The sequence below is a fragment of the Delphinapterus leucas genome, chromosome 10 (genome assembly GCF_059928025.1).
Source record: "Delphinapterus leucas isolate spDelLeu-1000000601 "Yukka" chromosome 10, BTC_Dleu_Yukka2, whole genome shotgun sequence".
Lineage (NCBI taxonomy): Eukaryota > Metazoa > Chordata > Mammalia > Artiodactyla > Monodontidae > Delphinapterus > Delphinapterus leucas.
Genome location: NC_143138.1, coordinates 74867362 through 74884831, shown reverse-complemented (window position 1 = coordinate 74884831; position 17470 = coordinate 74867362). Strand labels below are relative to the sequence as shown.

At 42.4% G+C, this 17470-nt stretch overlaps 1 pseudogene; it reads left to right on the top strand.

Moving 5' to 3' along the window:
* Positions 1-12560: 12560 nt before the first annotated feature.
* LOC115803168 (small nucleolar RNA U3) lies at positions 12561-12738 on the top strand (annotated as a pseudogene).
* The last annotated feature ends 4732 nt before the right edge of the window (positions 12739-17470 follow it).

The following is a 17470-nucleotide window of genomic DNA, read 5'->3' as shown; positions in this document are numbered from 1 at the left end:
CTCTCCCGTTGTGGAGCACAGGCTCCGGACGCGCAGGCTCAGCGGCCATGGCTCACGGGCCCAGCCGCTCCGCGGCATGTGGGATCTTCCCGGACCGGGGCACGAACCCGTGTCCCCTGCATCGGCAGGCGGACTCTCAACCACTGCGCCACCAGGGAAGCCCTCTGCAGCCTTTTCTTTCAGCACTTTGCCAGGATAATGGAATGGAGTGTAGAGTGTTGTACTGGGTTTCCCCAGGGGCTGATGGAGTGAGCACACATTGGAGGCTGCCCGCAGGCTTCCCAAGGATCTTGCAAATGAATTTGGGCTGGGATGGGTGCAGGAGGATGCCTACAGCAGAATAGAGGGAAGGGTGCTCTTCTGCTATGGAATCTGGGTAAAGCGGAACCAGCTTGAGGCCCAGCCTAGTCCAGAGTTTTAGTCAAAGGATCCACAATTGACCCACCCCACCCCCAAGAATCGAAAACTGTTTAAATCTCAAGAAAACGCTAAAAAGGGATTCCACTCATTTCACACAGTGAAACTGTAACAAATCTTTCCCTAAGGTAGGACCAGGTACACAATTTGCAGGGCCCAGTGCACAATGAAAATCTGGGGCCCCTTGTTGACAAATTATTAAAAATTTCCAGAGGGTAACAGCAGAGCCCTTCTGAGACCTGTGGAGGCCTGTGCTCCTCAAGGGCTTTTCTTTCATTCATTCATTCATTCATTCATTCATCCATCCATCCATCCATCCATTCGTTTATTCTCTCTCTCTCTTTCTCTCTCTTTTTCTTCTCTCTCTCAAACAAAAGGGACCTATCCCCAAGTCTTTGGCCTCTCCCTCTCAAGGTTTCCCCCATGCTCTATCCCAAACTAGGTCTGCAGAACCCTCCCTGGTCTCTCTCCATGCTGGCTCTGTCTCCGCTCCTTATCATGTAACCCCACAGAGCCTCTCGCTTCCTTCATTTTCCCGTTTACCAGGCCCAGATTCAGCGCTGCGAAGGATGATACTATTGGAGCTAACTCAGTACAGTCTTCCTGACTGACAGAGGCATGGGGGAGAGATTTAAGACACTTAACGTTTAGTATTTTATTAGTATTTATGAATTACTGATCACTTGTTAACAGGTGCTGGAGGCTGTCTGTCATCCACAAAATGCAACTATCACTGACCTTTAGGAATTTCTGTTCTAAAATAGGCAATGATGATGATAGGAAGCAGCTCTTGAGCACCTACCATGTGCTAGGAAATACGCTGAATTTTGTATACACATTAGCTCCTTTAGTTCTCACAGCCATGAGGGTGCATGTTATTATCATTTCCACGTGCGGATGAGGAAATGGAGCTTAGAGAAGTCGTCAACTTGCCCTTTTTCACGACGCGACCAACTGGCTCTCTAATGTGGGCTCCTGATACTATCCAATAAGCTGGTAAATGAATGAGAACAATTAGTTTTCCTCCCACACTGCCTCTATGCTGGGCATGTACTTAGGTCTTTAATATTTGCTGAACTAATAGCTGTGCTCTTTATTAGGTAAAGGAAGCAGATCAGGGTGAAAACAATGGAAAATGGAAGAGAACTGGCCAATCTGGTCAGTGAGAGGCTTGAACTGTGTTCAATTTCCAATACTGCCTTCATCCTACAATTTACGGAGCTTTAAGGAGCAACTGCTGAACATCCACCTAGCTTTGGGGAAGCAGGGGCCTGGCCTGGTTCATCTTTATGCCCCCCACAGATCTAGCATAGCAGCAACTAGGTGCTCCACAAATGTTCCTTCGATTGAATTAATTTGAATGGAATGGAACTGAATCAACTCAGAATGTTTTTGGTAGAACCTGGTTTTAAGTTGAGAGAGCTCTAAATGTAAATTAAACAATCACTTTTTAGAAGTGCACAAAATAACAATGGACAAAGCCCAAACAGCCACAAATCCCTGGGCCCCAGGCTGGGGGGGCCAGAGGAGCTCCTGGGGCTCCACATGCCCAGCCTGCTGTCTGCTCATTCTCTAACTGTGATGAAGGAATTAAATGAAGTCTTTCAATGCTGCCACACTGCCACGAATGGGTATTAAATAATGTTCCATTGAGCTACCGGAACTGCTGCATGGGGATTCTGCCTCATCTTTATGGATGCCTTGTCATAATTTCTAGAATTATAGAAGCCATCCCATGACTCCCTAGACCGCAAGGAATCAATGTACGAACTTTTTCTTCCCTCTCAGCTTGGAGCACATAAAATGATTTTTCACTACTCAGAATCGGAACAGATGAATATAAATACATTGGCATGCATAAAGTTCTGAGCTGGGCTGAGAGAAGCTGGCTGTGCTGGCAGGTCTCAGCTCCCAAGGGAAAACACGGAGGTCGGGATAGATGTCCCACACAGGGAGGCTGAGCTGTCCCTCGGCTCTTGTCCTGAACAGCCCCAGGAAAGGGACAGGCAATATTACTCTTAACACCTAGAAGTTGGAGCCAGCCCTCCTCCTTTCCCCCCTCTTTCCCCCTGCCACACCCTGTCCTCTGGCTCTCCAACTCTTCCATTTTTCCCAGCAAAAATTTATAAAGCAAGATCCAACCCAGGTTCCAACACGATCCCGTGAGATGGGGAGCGTCACTTGTTTTGATCACTCCTCCCCTCCACATACGAACACACTGTGTAGATATAGAAAGCAAAGACCAGCGCAGTGAAGTGGCTCCTGTGGCCTCATACTCAGGCAATAGCAAAGCTGAGGCTCTCATCCCAAACATTTAAACCGCTATTTCAGTAAGGTTTTTTTTTTTTTTTTTTTTCCCAATCTGACCCTCAGGCTCAACTTTGAAAATCCCACACAGGCAAACTCAGTAAAGATAATAGGGATCTGTATCAGCATTGTCTCTCCCAATTCTTGAGCGCTTACTAAATGTGAGGAGAAATAACATGCTCAAGGTCACACAGGTAGTACAAAGTCGCATGGGTAGCACATGGTGGAGAAGGGACTCAGCCCAGGATTGTCTGACCCCAAAGCTATGAGTGTAACTCCTCAGGTACATTGCCTTTCTACAGAGACGTTAACCCTTCACAAGACAGCCACTGCGTGGTATGTGTAACGCTGATCTTGGAGGACGGTGAGTAGGACAACCATTTACAAAGAAAAAAGAAACTCATCAGCTGGTTGGTCCTTCCTGTGGGCTCTGCTCATTTCCCAACTTCTGGGAGGGGAGATCCAGGCACCTGTTGGTACTTCCCTCCTTCAACCAGGCTAATACACACACACACACACGCACACGCACACACGTGCGTGCGTGCACACCAGAACCCCAAAGAGTGCTTCATAAATTCTTTGCTTCTTCCTCTACTGAGTTCAAAGGATGGTCAGGCTTTGGCAGTAATGTCCAGGCTCTGTAACTTGTCTCCATGAATTTTGTAGATGGCTCTTAGCCTCTCTAGAGATTTTAGAGCATCCTCAGGGCCAGCACTTTAGCTACAGACCTTCTCCTTCACATTCCCTGCCCATCTCACAACCTCCCTCCCTCTTTCATCTCTTTCTTTCCTCCACCCAGATACCACCTCCTCTTTGTGTGTTGGCAGTCATTCCATTTTCTACCCAGTTCTACTCCTAAGAAGAGGGGAGTTTCAAATCATGAGGATGAAAGTAGGCATAGTGGGTGGAGAAGACACCTCTGTAGTGGCTAAGCTCTGGGTGGATTATTTTAAAGAAATAATTTGCCATCTTGCCCTGTAAATGTGAACTTCCAGACAGACTATCTTGTATACCTTTTTATCTCCATCTTTTCTTGGAGTTGCATTACGAACATCCCCCTCCATTTCTTTATCCATGACAAGTGCCAGGCTCCAGAAAAAGGGAGGAGGGAGAAGAAAATATAATCCTATCCAAGCATACTATGTATGTTAAAATAACTAAAATGGATATTTGTTATTTTGTGGCAATCCAACAACATGTTTTCTTCTTTTGGTAACAGTACACCAATTTTTTTATAGCTTAGGAAAGACATCAAGGGCTCCTGACATCGTTTGAAACATCTTAGGCCTAAAGCCATATCTTCCCAGGGAATATTCTGCTGTAAGAGCAATAAAATCCTCTTTGGCTTTAGCTCACTTGAGTTTGGAAAAAGAGTCAACAATGAAATATTTCCTCCTTGAAATTGTAATGCTAGCCAGATCTTTCTGGCCAAGACTCTACGGACATTTGCAGGTCTTTAACTGTAACATGAGAGCCTTGGGCAGCAAACCAAGGATTTTGGGTGGTTGCTACTGTGGGGTCAACAGTGCCTGACCTGGGGAGGAGAGTCCTTGAACCAGAGGGAGGGCTCTGCTCCTAATAAGGCTCTTCTCCTGCAGTAAGCCATGAGCATCCATAGAGTGGCAACTTGCCACTCTGGCTAAGAGCACGTTTGTGTCAGGCCCAGGGGCAGGACCCCCCTTCACCTGCATGCAGCTGGCAAAAGACGAGCCTGGGAAACAAGGAATAAAATGAAAAGATTGCAGTGCTGGGTTCACAGCACTCTCAGAGTACACCTTATTGTTATGAGCAACAGAGGGGTGCCTAGAGCACTTGTCAGGATCAAACCTCCTAATTTAAGGTAGAAGGCCACTCTGCTCATCCATTCTTTTGCTCTCCCTTGCCCTCTGTCTGTGTCAAGCCTCTCCACTCACTGTAAAGGCCAGGCCTACCTCTAAGGGGATGATTCCCAGGGTAAACAGGCAGGTATGTGGCAATTTCTTTAGCTACCATCCAAGCTTTCTCTTTCTTTATGTCAAGGCCTGGCTACCAGGAGTAACCAATGCAGATGCAAGCAGCTGAAGCAAGCCCCATGGGGGCCCACTGCTTAGTGGGCTCAGCTAGAATCAAAACTGAGTTTGGAGATGGGATTCAACTTGTCCTGCAGATAATTAAGTGCTCCTGAACTCTTCTTGAAGGAAATCAACAGTCTTCCAAAGAAAAATCAGGGAAAGGACAAGGAATCTTTATAAGATCCTCTAGATGGAGTTTTCTTTCATAGGGAGTGAATAGAAAATCTATGTTTGTTTATTTGTCCAAATAGCCTATTGTGTATGCTCAACTTGACGGCCAGAAGAGGTTAGTGGGATTTGTTGGAGAGGGAAATGTAAGTGAGGGACAAAAATTTGTTTAAACAGCAATGGAAGCCTTCAAAATATATGTTTTTTTCAATCTAGGCTTAGGAGGATTACAGTCTGCATGGGGCCGGATTATAACATATAAACAGGATCAACAGGGAGAGATTATAATATATAAGTATTCAAGATTACATTTACTGTCACGCCCTCCTCCTTTTGCTTGGTCAGCCTCTTCCCCTCCCTCAGATGTCAGACAAGTTATCTTCTCTAAGGGAGACCTTCCCTGACCTTCCAGAAGAGACCGATTCTACTGCTCACTTTCATACCTCCTCCTCAAAGTTATCTTTTTTAGGGCTTTCCTGGTGGCGCAGTGGTTGAGAGTCTGCCTGCCGATGCAGGGGACACGGGTTCGTGCCCCGGTCCGGGAAGATCCCACATGCCGCGGAGCGGCTAGGCCCGTGAGCCATGGCCGTTGAGCCTGCGCGTCCGGAGCCTGTGCTCTGCAACGGGAGAGGCCACAACAGTGAGAGGCCCGCGTACCGCAAAAAAAAAAAAAAAAAGTTATCTTTTTTAGTCCCTGACACATCACAATTTAACGTGTGTTTGTGCAATTATCTCACCAATGTCTCTAATTCCCTGACTAGAATGTAATCTCCCTGAGGGCAGGGAACATGCCTATTTCTACTTGCTATTGAGATCCCTGTGCCTAACACAGAGGCTGGCACATGGTATGCATTCAATAAATGTTTGTTGGTTCAATGAGTGAGCAAATAATTAAAAATGAATGGATGGATGACACTGTACTTCATTCCTGAATACTTGCTGGCCAGTAATGGTAATGGGTCCTTAAGGAAAGGATCAGTCTTCCGGGAGTCTTACTGATTTATCATCATCTGTTCTCACTATAGTTCAGACAAGTGACTTGGCCAAATGCATGGTTTATCAAGGCAGTCAAATGGTCAGAAAGGGTTCTCTACTAAATTTGTACTCATCCATAAGGTTAATAATTGCAATGGATCTAAACAGATCAAATATGTTTAAATCCATGAGATCAAAACGATTCTTTAAAAAGAAAGAAAAACTCTAATAGGTCATCATTGGAGGATACTGGTACACTAATCCATTATTTTGAAAACTAGCAAATAAAGGTAAAGATTCAGATGTTTCTCTTGCCTTTCCTATATGATCTGTACCACTGACTGACCACAGATGAAAGGAAGTTTTATGGAACAATAAAATACTGGGAGAACATGTATGGATAAGGAGCTTGGGAGAATAAATCCAGCTGTTTTTGAATTTCGGACTTACCCAAGCAGCTCATGCATAGATCTGACCCTAGACAATATATCACAGTCAACCACCCAGGTATCGAATGGTCTGCTGGGTGGTGCCATCCAGATCATTACAAAGTCTTCAAAAATGGACTCAGCATTGAAACCACAATCTCTAGAAGGCTGGTTGAAATGAGTGACCTGAACCTAACCAGTTCAAAAGCCTGCTAGAATAAAACCTATCAGTATTCTTTATAGGGTTTAAACGAGACCCATGGTCTCATAACATTAGATTCAAAATGGCCAGGATGTGATACAATATTACTCAGCATATGAAGAACCAGAAAAAAAATCTCAACAGAATTGAGAGTCCAAAAATAGACCAACATAAATATGGCCAGTTGATTTTTGGCAAAGGTGCACAGGCAGTTCAATGGAGAAAGCATAGTCTTTTCAACAAATGGTGTTGGGACAATTCATTATACATAAGATAGATAGATAGATAGATAAGGATAATCTCCAATCTAAACCTCATATATTATGCAAAATTTAACTAAAATGTATCATAGTTCTAAATGTAAAATATACAACTTTTAAAAGAAAGCATAGGAAAAATATTCTTGACCTGGATTTAGGTGAAGGATTATTAGGTATAACAAGAACACAATATAAAAAGAACTCACAAAACACAACAGTAAGAAAATAACCCATTTAAAAATAAACAAGACTTGAACAGACACTTCATCAAGAGGATATACAGAGGACAAACATCTTTTATTGAAAAGATGTTCACTATCATTAGACATTAGGGAAATGCAAATTTAAAAAAACTTAGTGAGATACCACTATACAGTTAACAGAATGACTAAATAAAAATTCAGATAATTCCAAGTGATGGTGATCATGTGAAGCAGCTGGAATTCTCATACATTGCTGGTGGGAGTGCAAAATGGTACAACTACTATTGAAAACAGTTTGACAGTTTTTATAAAATTACATATTCAATTATCACGTCATGCACTAATCCCACTCCTACGTATTTACCCTAGGGAAATGAAAATTTATGTCCACTAAAACACTTGTGCATAAATGCATACTCATAATTGCCAAAAGCCAGAAAAAACTCAAATGTCCTTCAGCAGATGAATGTATAAACGAACTGGTACATCCATACAATGGAATACCACTTAACAATAGAAGGAATAAACTATTGAGACAGCACCTTGGATGAACTGCAAAAGCACTGTGTTGAATGAAAGAACTTAGTCTCAAAGATCAGATCCTATATATGAATCCATTTACACGGCACTTTCAGACAAAACTATGGTGATGGAGAAAAGGTCAGAGATTGAAATAATTTATGGGTGGAGTTAGATGTGACTATGAAGGGATAACAAGAGGGAGATTTTGGGGGGTGATGGAATTGTATGGCATTTTGATTGTGTTAGTGGTTATAAGAATTTATACATGTGTTATAATTCATAGATATGCATACCAAAACTGGTTATTTACTTTATGTTAATATAAAAGATTAAAAAGAACAACAGCGCCAAAAAAAAAAAAAAAAAAAAAACCCATTCCAAACCAGCATCTTTCTCATTAACAGGTTCCTAAGTTAGTATCTTAGAACACTTAATGTTTCTCAAGAGGTGAATATAAAAATGGCTTTATTACTATTAATAAATATAAAATCTACTCCAGTATACTGTGATGGTCTTTTCTAAGCTTTCTTTATGAACATGTGATTTATTTAAATTTGTCTTACCAAGGAGAACCACAAATTTAGAGAGATGCTCCTCTCTCTCTTCAGTGCTCATGAAATGAATCAGTCAGTCCACTCATACTGGCTCTTCAGTGATACCATCCTCATGATAAGGAAAACAGGATGATGGAAAATCTTAAAACCACAGGGAAGTACTCTGTTTGAGCACAGCAAAATGTCTCAGCACATTATGATTTCTCCACTGGCTAATACAAATTCTGGCCAGAATGCCATAGGATAGGAGTTAGAAGCAGAGAGTTATGCAAAAGGCTGATAATATATTACAGCTCTTCTACAGCAAGAGGCGCTGCACCTTAGTGATAGCCGAGAAAGGCACTACTGCCATTGTCAACTCTTTTGAAGGAACAATGTTTGGAAACTCTTTGTAAACTTTAAATGACAAGTACAACTGTGGTAGTTTGAATGCATTTTCCCAAAGTTTTGATACTCTTCCCTTTAAGAGTTGGAGTCTAATTCTCCTCCCCTTGAATGTGCGATGGAATTAGTGACTCACTTCTAACAGATAGAATAAAGAGAAAGTGACATTTGAGTGACTTTGGAGACTAATGCATAAAAGTCACTGTGGGTTTATTCCTAGGTATTTTATTCTTTTTGATGTGATGGTAAATGGGACAGTTTCTTTAATTTTTCTTTCTGATTTTTTGTTGTTAGTGTATAGAAATGCAACTGTACTTCAAAAACTATACGATGCTGATGAAAGAAATCAAAGAGGACACAAACAGATGAAAAGATGTATCATGTTCTTGGATTTGAAGAATCAATATTGTCAAAATGACTATACTACCCAAGGCAATCTACAGATTCAATGCAATCCCTATCGAATTACCAATGGCATTTTTCACAGAACTAGAACAAAAAATCTTAAAATTTGTATGGAGACACAAAAGTCCCTGAATAGCCAAAGCAATCCTGAGAAAGAAAAATGGAGCTGGAGGAACGAGGCTCCCTGACTTCAGACTATACTACAAAGGTATAGTCATCAAAACAGTATGGTACTGGCACAAAAACAGAACTATAGATCAGTGAAACAGGATAGAAAGCTCAGAAATAAACCCATGCACCTATGGTCAATTAATCCACGACAAAGGAGGCAAAACTATACAATGGGGGAAAGACAGTCTCTTCAATAAATGGTGCTGGGAAAACTGGACAGCTACATGTAAAAAAAATGAAATTAGAACACTCTTTAACACTATACTCAAAAATAAACTCAAAATTGATTAAAGACCTAAATGTTAAGACTGGACACTATAAAACTCTTAGAGGAAAACATAGGCAGAACACTCTGACATAAATCGTAGCAATATCTTTTTCAATCTGTCTCCCAGAATAATGGAAACAAAAACAAAAATAAGCAAATGAGACCCAATTAAACTCAAAAGCTTTTGCACAGCAAAGGAAACCATAAACAGAATGAAAAGACAACCCACAGAATGGGAGAAAATATCCGCAAACAGTGCAACCAACAAGGGATTAGTCTCCAAAATTTACAAACAGCTCATGTGCCTTAATATCATAAAAACAAACAACCCAATCCAAAAATGGGCAGAAGACCTAAATACACATTTTTCCAAAGAAGACATAAAGATGGCCAAGAGGCACATGAAAAGATGTTCAACATCTCTGATTATTAGAGAAATGCAAATCCAAACTACAATGACATATCCAACAGGGACCTACTGTATAGCACAGGGAACTCTGCTCAATATTATGTAACAACCTAAATGGGAAAAGAATTTGAAAAAGAATAGATACATGTATATGTATAACTGAATCACTTTGCTGTACACCTGAAACTAACACAACATTGTTAATCAACTATATTCCAATACTTCAATATAAAATAAAATGTTAAAAAAAACACACCACTGTGGTTTCCTGTTTGTTCTCTCTCTCTCTCTCTCTCTCTCTCTCTCTCTCGCTCTCGCTCTCGCTCTCAGATCACTCGCTCTGGGGAGAGCCAGCTGCCTCATCCCAAGGACATTGTAGAAAGGCCCACATAGAAAGGAAGTGAGGTCTCCTGCCAAGAGCCAAGTAAGTGGCCCTTCTTGGAAGTGCATCTTCTAGTCCTAGTCTTTCAGATCTTTCAAAGTCTTTCAGTCTTTCCAGTTGTTGGCCTTCAGATCACTGCAGCCCTACTGCCCTCCTAACCATAACCTCATGAGAGACCCTGAGCCAGAACTACCAAGCCATGCCACTCCTGAATCCCTGGCCCTCAGAAACTAGGAGATAATAAATGTTGGTTGTTTTAAGCTGCTAAGTTTGGGGGTAACTTGCTATGCAACAACAGAGAACTAATACAACTATGCTAATGTTAAACTGCTTTTTGATTTAGAGAAAAGAAAAGGAAGAGAAGGCAGCAATAGTGATCATGATTCACTTCAACATTTTTTTTTTTTTTTTTTTTTTGCGGTACGCGGGCCTCTCACTGTTGTGGCCTCTCCTGCTGCGCAGCACAGGCTCCGGACGCGCAGGCTCAGCGGCCATGGCTCATGGGCCCAGCCGCTCCGCAGCATGTGGGATCTTCCCGGACTGGGGCATGAACCCGTGTCCCCTGCATCGGCAGGGGGACTCTCAACCACTGCACCACCAGGGAAGCCCCACTTCAACATCTCTACCAAGCCAAGTAACATTCAAGTTATCTGGACTTCCTTCCCTAGAGGCCAGGAAATTGTACAAAGACACAGGGCACTTCCTAGAAATGATTTTTTTATTGCTCATCTTAATACACAGACATCCTCAGGTTGATGCCATGCATGGCAGTTGGGGAAGCTATACTGAATAGCACAGCTACTTCCCACCAGGGATTTCCAAACTGCTACTTCATTAATCAGTCTTTTAAATAAGATATGTTGTATAAGATGTCCCAGAATAAAGCCTAGCAAAGGAATATCTACAAGGTAGGCACTCAGTAAATGTATTTTGGTATTAGCAATAGGCTGCTATTTTTATTCTTTTAATTAGCAGATACTGAGCTCATATCCGAATCAAAAAGACCAAAGCAAAACAAAAGCCTAGAATCAAGGTTAAAAGCATGCCACCATTTCTCTGCACTCATACATAGGGGCTTTCTTTTCAAATACAAACCCAGAGTTTAGTGTATGCCCTGAGACAGTTGCATGAGAAGTTACTTTAAGAGAAAAGTAAGTGTTTGATGTTCCTGTCTTCTAACGCTGAAAATGGAAAATCGGCCCAGCATCTCACAAATCAGTGAACAGTTGACAGAAAAATATGCTTTGGCAACTTTGCTTGTTGCATTCTTTAACAGGAAAATTGAAAACATAGGATCACAAGGGTCAGGTGGTTATTACTGGAAGCTGGCTCTTATAAAATGTAATACATACCATTTCCCCCATCTAAATTGCATTGCTTTGTCCAAATCACCCGATGGGGCCCAGGATAAGGTATTTTTCTGATGTAGATAACCACCTAGGTTTCTAAAAGCACATCCATTTTAAATTGAGGGCCTGAAGAACACCAACAGTGACAGAGAAATGATATTTTTCTGTAACCTCAGCATCGGAGAGAACAGTTCCACAAGAAGTAGTTTATAGAAAAAGAAAACCTTATTATTAAACACATAGAGTAGTATTCAGCAAAATCTGCTGCTGATGGCAACTTCCCAAACTAGAACTTTTAGACAGTCTCACTCTGTATTAGGATTTTAAGAAACTCTGAACATTTATAGATCAAGGTATCCTTATGACTTTTTGGTAGATGGATCTATAAGTCAACAAGAGGAAATATTTTAAAATACCAAATAAATAGCAGCTATCAAGGAAGGAGGGAGAGGAGGTACAACAAAGAACAATCAAATTCAGTAACCATTTCACATGAACCTGCACATGTGGTTTAACAAGGTTTCTAAGGGCAGCTAATCATAAAACTCGGTAGGTCTAATAATTGGCCCATGTACATACACTTTTAACAAAATGTCACCTAGATGACCCAACTCTAAAAACATCTAATGCCATCTTGGTGTCAGTAATTGGCTCCTAGCCTTAAAACAGAAAAGGAGTCTAGACTCTAGAATATGGTGCTATTATTTTGAAATCCTAGAAAGAGAGAAACTATTCAGTGTCTCCTGCTTGATTCAAACAACAATTCCTGGGACTTCCCTGGTGGTCCAATGGTAAAGAATCGCCTTCCAGTTCAGGGGACACAGGTGTGATCCCTGGTTGGGGAACTAAGATCCCACATGCCGCAGAGCAACTAAGCCCACGCGCCACAACTACTGAGCTCGCGCACCTCAACAAGAGAGCCCGCATGCTGCAAACTACAGAGCCCACGCGGCCTGGAGCCTACACGCCACAACTAGAGAGAAACCTGCAGACCGCGCGCCATAACGAAAAGATCCCGCATGCCTTAACAAAGATCGTGTGTGCCGCAACTAAGACCCGATGCAGCCAAATAAAATAAATAAATATATTTTTTAAAAACCAACAGTTCCTCATACAAGTTTGTAGAAAATCAAAAGGGGAACATATTCCACAAGAAGGAGGAGCAGGGTTCTCTCCTGAGTGTGAAGCCAGCTCTTGGTGTTACTTCACTGCACCGGCCATTTGCCATTAAGGATCGTTCTTTTCTCCTCTTGGGAGAGTATGAGGAAGAGGACATTGTCTGAACAGTTTCTGAAAAAAAGGGAGAGCACATCTTATATACATTAATGGTGACCACAAATTTAAAGGGAGAAGGAAAGACACATGTGGAGCCAAGAAAAGTAAGTGTTTAATGACTCTGTTTATTTCCAGGAGACAACTGGAACTTCATAGTTCTGAAGAGAAAGGTAGAAAAATGGATACCCATTTGGAAGAAAATGAAAGCTTTACTTAATTAATGTGTTAAATGCTGGTGTGAAAGAACTTTTCTTCTCAAAGCAAAACTACCCCTCCCCACTTTTCCCAATGGGTAATCTCACCCTCACCACCGCCTTCTCATTGCCAGTATGAGTATTACCTTCTCCCATACAGAAACGGAAGCCCAGCTCCTTCTCTTTGCCTGACAAGAGCATCTGCTAAGATCACGCCTTCACTTGGATTCATGCAGCACTTTTGTGCTTCATCTTCACAGAATCAGGCACCAGGTAGATGGTTAATAAACACTTGTGAGAGTTCAGTGCACTAGACCCATAGGTAAACAATTACAATAAAAGTAATTAAGTACCATTGAGAATAAGAGCATGAGCTAATTTCTTCTATGTAAAATTCCCAGAGGCCATGCAGATAGACAAACTTGAATTCCTCCAGAGCTAGAGGGCTCATTACTCCTGGAGGCTATATATTCCACCCTTAGATAGCTTTAATCTTTAGAAAATAGCTATATTAAGCTGAAATTTTCTTCCCTTGAATTTCTACCCATGAGGTTCTGTTGTGACCCTTAGGGCTCCAGAACAAATCACATCATGTCCATAACACATATTTAGCAAGGCTAAATGTCCATAACACATTTGGAAGGCTTCTGTTTCATCCCCCTTGAGTGGTCCTTTCCCAGCTGATAATCTCAGATGTCCACTGGTTCTTCTGTTGACATGTTTGCAGAAGTATTCCTTTAGGTGTGGCCCAAACATTATCATCATCTGAGGAGCACATTAGTCAAGCAAATTGCAGGGACCCCTCATTCAAACCTACCAAATCAGATTCTAAGGAGTGGGGCCCTAGAATCTGCCCACATTTAGCATGTGCCCAGATGATTCTGAAGCATTCTCACCAACCTCATCACTCATCTCTGGATGGGCCCTTTCGAACTATCACTCAGGACATTTTCTAATACTCCAGGTATGGTCTAGTATTGTCTCAGAAACACTCTGTAGACAGTTCAAATGGTTGTATGAAAGAAACACAACTGAACTTTGGGAAAAGGTCTATACAGTCAGATCTATAATTAACTCAGAATGACATGTGCCCAGTGCACTAGGTGGTGTGATGGATGGCAGGATGCCTCAGGCTACTATGCGTCAGGCACTGAGCTAGCTGATTTTGTGGTACTGCCTACTCAGTCTCCATGACCTGCAAGATCCTTGTTATGTTCACATTATTTAGACGAAAAGATGGAAGCTCTGAGGGCATATCTTTCCTGTATCAAAAAGCTGTGAAATCAGAACCCAGATCCCTCTGACCCCAAAGCCCAAATCTTCTCCTCCATTCCCTACCGAAAACTACCAAAAGTAGCATTCATGATCTGTGCAATATTATTGTCAATATGATCCCTAAATGCTGAAATATATGAGAGGAGGACATTCAAAGAAAGTTATCATATTTTATACTTTTGTTTCTGGCTCATTCACCAGATTTCTGAGTGACATAGTTAAGATGCAGTTGACACCTCTACAGTGTGATGGGCATTTATGGGCATTCCCTAGCTCAGTACTCTTAACTTGACCAGGCGACTGGGCTGTGATAATGTGACACTTAAAATGGAGCTGGAGGAGCTCAGTGTGAGCTTCAAAGACATAACTCACAACGGTGCACACGACTGGAAACGCTTCCCTCTAACACCAGTCTGTCTACGGTGTTATTTATAATCACTTCATATGGCAGCAAGAAAGAAACACCTAATGGAAGTAACTTTAGGTAGCACAGGGCAGGAGATAAAACCGCTGCTCAGGGAGAGAAGACTAGCACTAGAAACAACAGTTTTTAATTGGCTCGTCTCCTGATACTCCAGGCCGATATTTTGAGCAAGGATGGAAAACAAAGTCACTACCCACGTAGGCTATTCCATCCAATTTCCCACCTCATGATGGAAAACTCCAAACAGGCAAAGACACTTACACAAACAGCTCACATCTTTATTTAGAAACTTCTGTTCCACTGATGGGAAAAAGCTCCCAATCAAGACAGCCAGTGGCTCGGTGGAGATGAAGCTGTCAAATGGAAAGAGACATCACACAATGAAGAGAGACTTAGTTCCTAGCTCTTCAGGCTCTCATTCCTGCAGTGAGCATAAGGGGTGCTCCCTGCAATATACCTGCCTCATCGAATTTACAAAACAGAGCAATCTCAACTCAGCCCGGGGTCCGTGAATGCCACGTAAAGGTGATGGGGGGCTCAAGAACCCAACAGCATCTCCTGAAGATGTTAATGATGTGAAGTTTGTTTCCAACCAAAATTTCTTGTCTTGTTCTCCAGAGAATAGCAAGGTTACCAAAAAAATGCCAGGAGGTATGACTGCTACAGAGAAAGCAGAAAACAAATAATACCTGGTGCTCCATTTATTTGAAGTCACAGCTACATTACATTATAGTAAATGGACTTTGCTGGTCTCCTTTCCAGCAGGACCAAATTGGAACTAAAAAGGAGTTGCAATGAAGAATCTGTGCAGCTATTTCTGGGCACAAAAGCAGGCCAACAGCAGCAGACGTCATGTTAAGAAAAACAACCCACTCTTGCATGGCGTACCATAATGTCACTGCAGCTAGATGGATTAGAGGTTACAGTTCGTCATAGATAGCCATAGGATACCCACTGATAATCACACATTTTCCTCTACTGACAGATAACTGCAGCCCTCAAATGAGATGAGCTTCCTCCATACAAACGCAGTACGTGAAATCAATACTTAATTACGGCAGAGCCTGCGTGCGTTGCTGGCAGCTAGTTCTGGGAAGGAGGCGGTACGAGGCCGCTCTGCTAGAGCAGTGAGTTAACAAGTTGAAAGAGGTGGAGGCACTATGGAAAGATAGTGCCCATCCTACTGACTGTGCCTGAGGCCTAGATTTAAATGAGTCACCATTTGGACACTAGGCTTGGGTTGGAGAAGATAATTGAGGCACGAATAATTACACTGTCAGGGGAAGAGCAGGCGTTGCCTGTGATGGTAGTTGCTGAAATGCTACTACAGATCGCATCCTTATGTGGATGTGCAAGGCCCTCAGTACAGACCCCAAGCAGGGAGAAGTGGATGGTGCCTGATGAGTGACCCTAGGGAGAAGCTGTGCGGCCAAAGGGAAAGAACAAAGAGCAGAGAATCAAGTGACAGGGGATGGATTCCAGCTCTCCTGCCCTGGCAAGCTGCAAAGCAGCTTGCAGTTCAAGCTACTTATCCATTCTGTCTAAGCCAGAAGACAACTGTGAGGGTTGAGTGGAATCAGATAGGCAGAATGTACTTTGCAGTCCATGAGGCTCCAGACCGTTGCAAGAGATGATGTTTATTTTAAGAATTGATAAGACCCAGACCTGCAATATCATGAATAATCAAGAATAAGAAGCAGTAGCTTCATTTATTAAGCCCCCCCAGTGCCATGTTAGGCAAAGTCACACTGAAACCTATACACACACAAAAAAAGAATAGGAGTGAACAAACTTGGAGGAGACATTCCAAGTAGAACAAAAGATACAGGCAGGGAAATTAGAAAATGGCTACATGATTCATCTATGCCACGCTCACGTAATTCCATACTAGAAAGCGTTCCACTTGAAAGCTGTATGTTCATCCAAGAATTTTCCTATTGTTCTTTTTTAAAAATTTTAGTTTATTGTGCTTAGCCACCTTTTTGAAATGTATCACTTTCCTATACCTCATTCAAAGGCTTATGGGTTTGTTTGACAAAATACCTAATCAATAATTTTTTAAAAAATGAATTTCGTAGGTATAGCCCCGAAAACTGTTGATGCAACATTAAAAGATATGGGTAGGGGGCTTCCCTGGTGGCGCAGTGGTTGAGAGTCTGCCTGCCGATGCAGGGGACACGGGTTTGTGCCCCGGTCCGGGAGGATCCCACATGCCGCGGAGCGGCTGGGCCCGTGAGCCATGGCCACTGAGCCTGCGCGTCTGGAGCCTGTGCTCTGCAGCAGGAGAGGCCACAACAGTGAGAGGCCCGCGTACCAAAAAAAAAAAAAGATATGGGTAGGAGGGAATTCCGTGATGGTCCAGTGGTTAGGACTCCGTGCTTTCACTGCCGAAGACGTGGGTTCAGTCCCTGGTTGGGGAGCTAAGATCCTGTAAGTCACACAGTGCGGCCAAAAATAAAAAAATATATAAACAACTTTAAAAAAAGAAGATATGGGTAGGGAATGAGAACCAGAGAAAACAAGAGGCGAGGTCTCAGGGACTCCTTTACAAAATAGTTTGAAGGCTTCTCTTTGAAGGGAGAAGTGGGTTGTTTGTGGATGAGAATTCAGCTCTACACTTGGCCAGGCCTCACCTCTTCACCACTACGTGACTTTGGGAAGGTGAGTGGACTTTCTGAGGCCTCAGTTGGTGCATCTGTTAAATGGCAAATGTGAGTATGAGGAATTCAAAGGTTTGCTGTGAGTGGCCCAAATTCTTACAGGTGGTTGCAAGGTTTCCCCATCGGCCTTTTGCTTACCTCAATACAAAGCCTTCCATGAAATTAACAAGCAAACCAATCTCTTGAT